Source organism: Cricetulus griseus, chromosome 7 (assembly GCF_003668045.3).
Source record: "Cricetulus griseus strain 17A/GY chromosome 7, alternate assembly CriGri-PICRH-1.0, whole genome shotgun sequence".
In the NCBI taxonomy this organism is placed as follows: Eukaryota; Metazoa; Chordata; class Mammalia; order Rodentia; family Cricetidae; genus Cricetulus; species Cricetulus griseus.
Genome location: NC_048600.1, coordinates 7,103,677 through 7,114,756, shown reverse-complemented (window position 1 = coordinate 7,114,756; position 11,080 = coordinate 7,103,677). Strand labels below are relative to the sequence as shown.

The 11,080-nt window shown below is 34.8% G+C and overlaps 1 long non-coding RNA gene across 1 annotated transcript in view; it reads left to right on the top strand.

Moving 5' to 3' along the window:
- Positions 1-1,440: 1,440 nt before the first annotated feature.
- The window catches only part of LOC118237971, a 31,607-nt gene continuing 21,967 nt past the window's right edge, over positions 1,441-11,080 (top strand). The window contains exon 1 of the long non-coding RNA XR_004770848.1: positions 1,441-3,043. This is a non-coding gene — a long non-coding RNA (uncharacterized LOC118237971). The remainder of the gene's footprint in view (positions 3,044-11,080) is intronic.

Sequence of the window (11,080 nt, the reverse complement as noted above, 5' to 3'; positions counted from 1 at the left end):
ATGACAATTTTTGCAGAGCCACAGATGTAGCAAGTAGTCTCTATATTGTTCATGTCTTACAATAGATTTATCTGGAAAGGAAACAATTACACTTTTTTTCTAAATTAAGTCAAGCCTATTGTTTCTTTAATGACAAAAACTGTAATGCTAGATAAATTTAAAAAGTAATTTCAGAAAGAACACTTTAGTAACACCTAACAAAGCATCTCACTTCTGTTGCATGTTGGAGATAATTGAATGCTATACTTCATAATGAACTAATGGTATTTGTCAGACAAAATGATAATATTTTGTACTTGCATGGCATCTTTATTTTAATGAGCTCAATAAGGATTCAGTGGTCTATTTTTTTCTTTGCAATAATTTGGAAGCATTTACATGGGTAATATGTTTTCATGCAAATTTCCCCTGACTGGTGAGAGATTTGATAGTATCAGAGGTAACATGAAAAGTTAGTTTTATAATTAGAGTCACAGATAAGAGTAGTCAAGCTGGAAGAAACTGCTGAAGATAATCAGGTCATCCACTGTGCTGTGCAGATAGGGAATGGAACATAGAAACAAAGTTATATACAGGAATATAAACATGTTCCTGAGCTAAACAATGTAGTTATAATTACTATAAAGAATAGACTATTTTATGTGGCATATTGCAAGAGTTAACTATCTCTGTCAACTATTTAACTATATTTTTATATATAAATTAGGACTGAATTTTGGTAGATAATTTTATATGCTAAACACCCAAGGATAATGCTTACAAAGTCATGCTAACGTATATAGGTAGAGTTGCATTAAGTAGATTCTTCATGTTATACTCTTAAAATAAGATATTGATGCAATTTCAAATACTATATTCAAATAGTATTTGGTAGTACATTTCCCAATTTTTGGCTTCTATTAACATAATATTCATTTCTACTTATGGGTAATTATTAATTATTTTCTCATATAATACAATAGTAGATTATACAAATTAGCCCTATATTCTGGATTTTAAAAAGACAATAAGTACATTTTTATCTCTAACAGAAGAATACTGAGTTATCAAAGTATGGAAGAAATTTACATAAAAATAGATAGTCAATGATTAGATTATAGTAATGTATGACATCACTGAACTTGCAGTTTAAACTAAAGAACTTTGAAATACTACAATTTTCTTACCCAAACATAAACTGAAACATTATTTTTCCAAAGTCTTTATCAAGATGGGCATTGGTGGTACATGCCTTTAATCCCAGCATTTGGGAGGCAGAGGCAGGCAGAACTCTGTGAACAGTTTGAGACCAGCCTGGTCTACAAGAGCTAGTTCCAGGACAGCCTCCAAAAGCCACAGAGAAACCCCCCAAAAAACCAACAAAACAAAACAAAACAAAAAGAAAAAGAAAAGAGAAAAAGAAAAAGAAAAAAAGAAAAAAAGAAAAAGAAAAAGAAAAAGAAAAAAAAGTCTTTATCAACCACATTTTCTTTGAAGAGAGTAGTTTAGAGAGACATCTGTAAGATAAGTTAATGTAGAAGCATCTCAGTATTGAATAACTGCATTCTATTAAACAGGGTGGGAAACAGGATCTAAAGAAGAGAACATTAAACTTCCTTATTTTCTCTAATCTGGGGTAAAGATATCAGGGTGAGGAAAGCTGGTAGAAAGAAGACAAGAAAGTACTGAGTCTTTAACTTAGACACACTGTGAGAGTCTATGATCAACCTATGCCATACTGACCTCCTCTACTTTATGTTATGTAAACTGATAGAGGTGCAATATATAGGAAAGAGATAGCCTAAGTTAGCTAAAAACAGTCTAGTGCTGTTGGAGAAGGGAAACAATTGGATGTCATTGTCTCCCATGATGCTGCCCCTGGAGATTACTTGTGCTCCAGTGAAGAGATTAAACCCAGTGAAGAGATTAAATTATTTTTAAATTGATACTCAATAATTTTAGTATATCATTTATCAAAATATATTTTGCTAGCATATTTAATATTAATAATTTTAATTAATATTAAAAAGTAGTAAGTCTGTGTCCATGAATTCTCTCTCTTATCCTGTTATCATGAATCTTTATTGGCTGTCTGGAGTGGACTCAAGAGACTGTTTTCCAGCCTGGGAGTTTAAAATTACCTCAGGCAGGAAAAAAGTGAGTACTAGAAATAAGAAGGAGCAATAGGAGAAGGAAGACACAATTCAGCAATGGAATTGAATGAAGAGGAAGAGGATGAGAAGGAGAATGGAAGTCAGCAAATATGCTCATCACATAAGAGACAATTGTGACAACATGGAAAACCAATGACAGGTAATGAATATATATTTTCTGATGATTCAACTTAACTTTTTCAATTATGAAAAAGATGAGAGCACTAATAACAAGGCCAATGACAATCCACAAATTATAATGCTGGCACAGTTCTTAATTCACTATAACTTTGGCTTTTAGTATATAATATTAATATAGACTATTATGGGAGTGTTAATATTATTCATATATAAGAACATCTTGATAAGTACTGTCTCTTCAGTTACTGATTAAAGTTAGCTCATTTCTTAGCTATCCCATTATGTTTATAGGCCCTTTGAACAATAGTGAGTGTGGAAGAAGTATTTTTCAAAGTCAGGGCAAATGAACTGGTAACAGTGCTAATGGCCTGTTAACAAAGCATGAAAAATTCCTGAATAAGCCATAGTGAGGAGCTAGCTCACTGCTGAGGTAAGGGATAATTGCTTCCAATGACCCATGCACAAATAAATAAGACTGATGTCTATGTCTGTATCAGAATGTTTCATTCTTCAGGGGAAATAATTTACCTGTAAGTCAACAACAACACATGGCTACAGAAAGGGATTCTCTAAGCTTAGTAGGAAGTGATAATGTAGATTCAAGCATAATGATTTCATAGTTGTTTTCTTGTTGTTGATTTACAGAGAGGAGCAAATAATGAAATGAAGAGATATTTCAATATTACAAGTCAGTTAAATCAAATCAATGAAGATACCTCATTAATATATAATAATACATACAGATATTGTAGCATATACTAAAGCAAAAGGTAATTTCTTTCTTTTACAAAATTTCTAATCTTCATTAATGCAAATGGAGTCTGCAATAATAGAAATGTTTTAATAGAAAATAAGATATTTTTGCATTCCACAAATGAAGCTGCAGAAAGGTGGAAATACACTTGTATTTTTAATTCTTCATGTTCTTCTTTCCAAAGACTATTTAATGGGTTCACATTACTGGATAATGTTATAGCTTTTATGACTTTCTAAAGAATAAAGAGGATTTTATATATTAATTTGTAGTTGAGATGAGGGTGGTTTTAATATCATTTTCCTGAAATTTCATATACCATTGAAATATTCATAATGGTTGGCTAAAACTATATAAGAGCTTCTTTTTATATACATTACAAAAGTTGAGTGAAGGTAAAGAATCTCAAAAGTTACATAAACTACCCTGATTTTAAATAAATAAAAGAATATATGTTGGTGAACTTGAACACAATTGAAGCCAGCCTGGTCTACATAGCAAGTTCTAGGACAGGCTCCAAAGCTACAGAGCAAACTTGTCTCAAAAATATAAATAAATAAATAAATAAATAAATAAATAAATAAATAAACACATAAATAAAGTGAAATCAATTACATAGGATATGCATAACATTGAAAAATAAATCAGAAAAATGAGGAAGTACATTTGAGGGAAGGAATAATCTAAAAACACAGTAACAGCAACAAATTAAACTGAAAACAGCAAATGATTATATTAATAATAAGCTAAAAGGTGGGTATTTTATTGCTAACAGCAGAATGCACAGAACTAGAGATCACACTAGGCAAAAATAGCTAGTCATCTCTAAACAAATGTGTTTTCTCTCTTGTATGGGATCTAGGAGGATAGGAAGCAGGACATGAAAAAGAAGGGGAAGGAAGATTGGTGGAATGATAAAATATGGGCTTTGATAAACCAAAATACAACATAAACATATATGGTAATGGTATAATGAAATCTTTTTAATTAATATAGCCTGCATATGCTGAAAATGGATATTTTTATTTTATTTATTTAATTTAGAATATGTCTCATTTTACTCATGCACATCAGTGGAACAGAACTGAAAACCCTAGAGAGACTTGTTCCAATAGTTTCAAGCAAGTTATATAAAGGAAGGACTGCCTATTCAAACATGTGTTGCTCTGGTAAATGAACAATATGTTTTAATAATGTGGTTACAAACAGAGAACTTACACCTCTTCTAAAAATTCACTGGAAATTGAACACAGACTTAATCTATAAATCACACTACAAAATGTGGAGGTAACATATGTGAAAACATGACTGACTGAGTTTACATTTGGTGATACACTTTTAGACACAATACCACAAGAATGGTCCATGAACAAAATTATGTTAGGTTAAAGTCATTAAAATGAAAAGCTTTTACTCCACAAAAGAAATCCTTAAGAAAACAGACAAGCCATATATGGGCAGGATAAAAGATGTGGACTCAATGTATGAAAAGAATTATAGAAACTCTAACAGTGAGCAAGGGATAATTTAACCCCTCCAAAAAGAAGACTAAGACTAGGGAAAGGAGGAGGAGGAGAAAGAAGAGGACAATGAGGCAGAGGTGGAAGAAAGAGGGGAAGCTGGAAAAAGGAGGACAGAAGAGGAGGAAGCAGGGGAAGAAAAAGGAGGACAATAGAGTTCTGAATAAATGTTTGAAAGTAGAAGACACTGAGAGAGCAAACAGATTTGTGAAAGATCCTTTCTATTTCAGAATTGAAAACAAAATCAATAAGAACCAAGGTCATATGGATACTATGCTGACTAAACTCCAAAATCTGAAAATTAAATGTGGATGAGTATGTGAAGAACAACATATGCTGTCATAGTATTTTGCAAGACAGTTGGCATTGTCTTATGAATCCAAATGTAATTTTACCATGTGCCACAGTAAACATATGCCTAAGGTATTTATCTAACTGAGTGGAAAAATATACACACAAAATCTCAACACTGAAACTTAAAGCAACATATACATAGTTGACCAACAAGGGAGGTATCCAAGACAGCCGTCACTATAGTATATTCATAAAGCATAATATATTTCAAGAGAAAAAGAAATTATTAAGCCACAAAAATACTTGAGGAGAACTTAAATACATAATGGTATGGGAAATGAGGATTTTTGAGAACTACATATTTTAAACACAATTATTTTTACTTTTTGCAAATGGCAACATATTATGGAAATAGTAAAAACAAAATTGGTAGGCACAGAAGATTGAGGGATTTGAGAAACTGAGAGATTTTATAGATAAGGTAAACATGCTTTTATGTGGTAAAACAGATCTGTAAGTAATGCAATGGCTGAGACTCAGTATTAGGCACCATTAATTACCCATAATGGATAAGTGTTTAAAAAATCTAGTGATTGGAGAGTCCCAAGGAAGAATGCATGTCAACAGGGAAGACTGAACCACACATTGCAAGTGAAAATTCAGATTCTAACAGGAGAGCAAGTGTGATGGTCTAAGTAACCTTGGAAGTATAAAATCAAATAAGATCAAAATTGTATTTGGTCTTTATTACAAAAGTTGCCTACTATGAAACTATCTGTTAACAACCCAGATATTTCTAGGAATATATTCTTAAAATTAAAAAAAATAAGATAATAATGAATAGCTGAGACAGAGAGGTCTCACCTATTTGGAGAATATGAGAGGAATGAGGCAGTATCATTCATTTCTTTCCTTCTTTATTTATTTGAATTAGAAACAAGATTGTTTTGCATGTCACTCCCAGTTCCCTCTCCCTCCCCTCATCCCCTACCACTCCTCCCCTAACTAAAACCCTACCTATCACTTATCCTTTCTGCTCTCCAGGGAGGGTGAGGCATTCCATAGTGTGTCACCAGAGTCTATCCTTTGGGATAGGGCCTAGTCCCACCCCTGTGTGTCTTGGCTCAGGGAGTATTCCTCTATGTGGATTGGGCTCCCAAAGTCCACACCTGTGCTATGGATAAATACTGAACTACTATAGGAGGTCCCAGAAACAAATGTTCCTGGGATCTGGTCAGTCCCATGATTGTATCCCAGCTATTAGTCTGGGGACCAAGAGCTCCCTGATGTTCAGGTCAGCTGTTACTGTGGGTTTCAGCAGCCTGGTCTGAACCCATGTGCTCATCACTTGTTTTTCTCTGCAACTGGATCCCAGTTCAGTTCAGTGATTAGTTATGGGTGTCTCCTTCTATTTCCACCAGCTGATGGATGAGGGTTATATGATGGCATATAAGACAGTCATCAATCTCATTATCAGGGGAGGGCATTTCAGGTAGCCTCTCCTCTTTTCCTTAGATTGTTAGTTGGTGTTATCTTTGTAGATCTCCAGACCTTTCCCTAGTGCCTGATTTCTCTGTAAACCTAAAATATCTCCCTCTATAGTGGTATCTCCTTTCTTGTTTTCTTCTATTCTTTCCCCGATTCAACGTTTTTGCTACATCCTGTCTTCCTCATCCCTCCTTTTCTCCCCTTCTCGTTCTCCTAGTTCCCTCCCAACTCCTCCCTTGCTCCCAATTTGCTCAGGAGATCTTGTCCCTTTCTCCTTCTCCAGGGGACCATGTATGTCTCTCTTAGGGTCCTCCTTGTTTGCTAGCTTCTCTGGCAGTGTGGATTGTAGGCTGGTAATCCTTTACTGTATGTCTAAACTCCACATATGAGTGAGTACATACCACATTTGTCTTTTTGTGATTGGGTTACCTCGCTCAGAATGTTTTCTTCTAGTTCTATTCATTACCCTGGAAATTTCAAGATTCCAATTTTTTTCCTGCTGAGTAGTAGTACTCCATTGCTTAAATGTACCATTTTCTCTATCCATTCTTCAGTTGAGGAGCATCTAGGTTGCTTCCAGGTTCTGGCTATTACAAATAGTGCTGTTTTGAACATCGTTGAACAGATGTCCTTGTTGTATGAATGTGTTTCTTTTGAGTATACGTCTAAGAGTGGGATTGCTGGATTTGTGGTAGACTGATTCCCATTTTCCTGAGGAGTTGCCATACTGATTTCCAAAGTGGCTGTACAAGTTGGCACTCCCACCAACAGTGGAGGAGTATTCCCCTTTCTCCACATCCTCTCCAGCATAAACTATCATTGATGTTTTTGATTTTAGCTATTCTAACAGGAGTAAGATGGTATCTCAGAGCTGTTTTGATTTGCATTTCCCAGATGACTATGGATGTTGAACACTTTCTTTTGTGCCTTTCAGCCATTTTAGATTCCTCCATTGAGAATTGTCTATTTAGTTCTGTACCCCAATTTTTAATTGGATTTTTTGGTGTTTTGGAGACTAGCTTCTTGAGTCCTTTGTATATTTTGGAGATCATCCCTCTGTCAATTGTGGAATTGGAGAATATCTTTTCCCAGTCTATGGGACACAGTCTGTAAGAATCATCCATTTCTAAATGGATGAAAATTAGATATCTGTACAGATTCATGTTTAGTGAATATTATCTCACATATTTTCATATATATGTGCATATCAACATATATGTATATATGTCTTAGAGTAGACAAATGTATATTCACTTACTCTGTAAGTTAATTGTTAAATGAGGTGAAATCCAACTAGCACAAAGGAAGTCTAGGATCAAGACATTGTTGTCTCATGCTGTGTCCCAGTGAAAGGATCTAAAATCCCTGAAGTAATGGCTTCTTACTGGAGTGGAAAGGAAATAGTCAAGATTCCTAGAGAACATCATAGAGCCAGAACATAGTATTCAAGTGAAAATTTATAGCCATATGTATAAAGAACTGATAGAAAAATCTCCAGTAGCCAAAACTGATGTGACCTGATCACCTAACAAGTGGACTTGCAGTGAGCTATAACTTGTGACAGCCAATCTATTTACATTGCAGTTTTATAAAATTCTGTGATTTAAAATAATATTTATAAATTAAATGTCCATCATATATCTTATAGTAAAATAAATAAATGATTGAATAAATAGATTAAGGAGAGTAAAGAGTCACAATTCTCAAACAACAATATTTAAAAATAAATTATGTAGCTCCCCCCAGCCCTGAAGTGAAGGAAGGGAAAGATCACTTCTCCATAAGTATAGGATAGGTGTAGGGACTCACTCTAAAGAGGGTGTGATGAGACTGGATAAAGAAATGATGACTACAGTCACTTCAGAACAGAGAAATGCAATAGTAGTTCAGATTATTGATCAACAGCTATAGAGTGTACTGATAGTATGGGCCCTTGAGATGATATGATAGAATACTTTGCTTCTGGGATTGGTTTCCTGTCACAATAAGAAGGCCCAATGAACCTACAGAACTCTACAGTGACAAAACAAAGTCTCATGTGGCATGTTCAGTAAGATGCTAGAAAATAAAATAATATATATAGCATCAATTAAAAACTACAGATATCTTAATAACCATAAACTAGAATTATTAGAAACATATGAAGCCCACTTACGTAACATATGAATACAAGTAGCAAATACAGCAGACTAATGCAAGGGTGGCACAACCGGGGACTCTTTTCACAAGAATGAGATTCAAGGATACTAAGAGCACTTGGTGTACTCTTGTTTGTATTTTAAAAAGCTGTCAGCAATGCAGAATGCCTTTATTTAAGAGTTTCACCAAACCATGCCAAAAATCCTTGAACTGCTATTTTGTTTCCTGATCAGTGATTCTGTTGCTGTGCCACTTGGTATTTCAGTCAACCATAGGTGCCAAAAAAATAAGTATGGGTTTCAGGAATCAGCTACAGCCAGGTTTTTAGATTGGAAGCCAGAATATAAATGGGACTTTAGCAATGTGCCTGCTTTGGCCATGAAGCATATTGACAGATTCCAGTTGAATATCCAGGGAAAGGCACTGGCCAAGAAAGACCATAAATTGACTATGGAAAGTTCTTCTAATAATATCTGCTTCATTGTAATTTTAACAGAGGACATGTCTCCTAGAATTTGTCTAATTTAATGTCTATTTCATCTACTTGTGAAATGTACACTTATGAATAGTAATATAAAGGTCAAGTCAATTTCTTGATATGGGATTTATGTGGTTTTGGACCTTGATATAATAGAAACTACTTCCTTTTAAAAGTCCATAATCATAAGTGTACTATAACAGCATATCAGTTTGTGTTTCCCTGCATGTTTGTTTTTACTGTGCTTCTTTTAGAACGGGAATCAATGGAAACACTAACCACTGTTACAAAATTTTCAGGGATGTCAAAAACCTATTTTTCAATTACTCAGATTAACAACATTTAAAATTCTTGCTCAAAAAATGAAATTTCCTATATTTCATTATATATGTAGTAGTACCAAAAACCTTATTAGATTTCAAGACAACAGAGAAAGGAGAGAGAGAGAGAGAGAGAGAGAGAGAGAGAGAGAGAGAGAGAGAGAGAGCAGAGAGAGAGAGAGAGAGAGAGAGAGAGAGAGAGAGAGAGAGAGAGAGAGAGCATTAGGTTCATAGATGCAATGAAGGCTTGGATTTGTATAGGCTGTTGAGTTTAATACTAAATGGACCTCCTTGGGAAACAGAGAACACTGATGTTTTGTATGTGGGTTTGGGTATTCCAGTACAATCTATTACAATGAACACATATCCTTTCATAGAGGAATTCATGAGTTTTGTGGTTCACACTCCTAGGCAGGAACTGACACTCACTTATAAGTAGACACCAGAAATAAAACAAAATATACCCACCCTACAATACACAATCCCAGAGAATCTAGAACCCTCTCCCAGAAACAGATGGAAGCAGATACAGAACTCCACAATTAACCATTGGGCCAAGCTTGTGGAGCAAACTGAAGGAGGATCAATAATATGAACATAGGAGTCAAGACCATCATGGGGAAACCCACAGAATCAGCTGACCTGAGCTAGTGAGAGATCACTGACTCTGGTCTGACAGGGAGCCTGCATAAGACCAAACTAGACTCCCTTAATATAGGTGACAATGGTGCACCTGGGACATATATGAGGCACCAGCAGTGGGTCCAAGATCTAACTCTAATTCACAAACTGACTCAGTGGAGCCTATTTTATATGGAGAGATATCTTGCTCAGCCCAGCACAGGGGTGTGGGAGGTGGATAGGTGTCTTGGTCCTGCCTCAGTGAAATGATGGAAATGACTTAGTAGACTTCCTAAGGGAGGACATACCCTCTCAGAGAAGTAGATGGGAGATGGAGTGGGGAAGTGGAGGCAAGCAGAAGGACAGGAGGGAGGGGGAACTGGGGTTGTAATGTAAAAAATAAATTAATAAAAAAGTAAAAAAAGAGAAATGTGTTTTGTTAAACATGCTTGTTTTCAAATGTATGAAGAAAAGACTCAACCATGTGTTTGTTTACAATAAAACACTCTTAAATTATATATACATAATTTTACTCAGCTTATTTTCTCACCATCCTCTTTAACACAGATCACATATAATAGGCATGTCTCCTTCCTCTCCTACACTCCAGAATCTGGAAAAGTACACATCTCAAAGCAGATCCTTTGCAAGTGTTTCCTGAATAAATGCATGGTCTTCTGGGAAAAATAGACAAAATGCAACTGAACATATTTAATTCCTTGACTAAGTTTTAAAAAGAAACAGATTTTTCCCTAAATACAGTAATACAAAATAGAACTGCCATATGACCCAGGTATTTCATAGAGAGAACTCCACATCCTACCATAAAGATACTTATGTTTATAAAATAGCAGCTTTATTCATTATGGCAAACAATTGGAATCAGGGAATGAATTGATAATGAAAATTTGGTACATATGACAGATGGATATCAGAAATGTGTTTTCATTTTATTGAGAATATATATCATATTACACAAATAAGTATATATGTGTAATATGTAAATGAATGCACGTGTGGATGCAGTATAGCATGAAGAAAACAAGAAAGGACAAATATCAGCTGATGAGGAAGGACTGAATGCAGGTAGTGGACATGAACCAGAGTTCATGAGGATTAAAGCTGCTTTTCTAGTTCTGTGTCTTTCATTGACTTTCTACTTTTGCTAATGGATAAATGCATTAAAACATTCA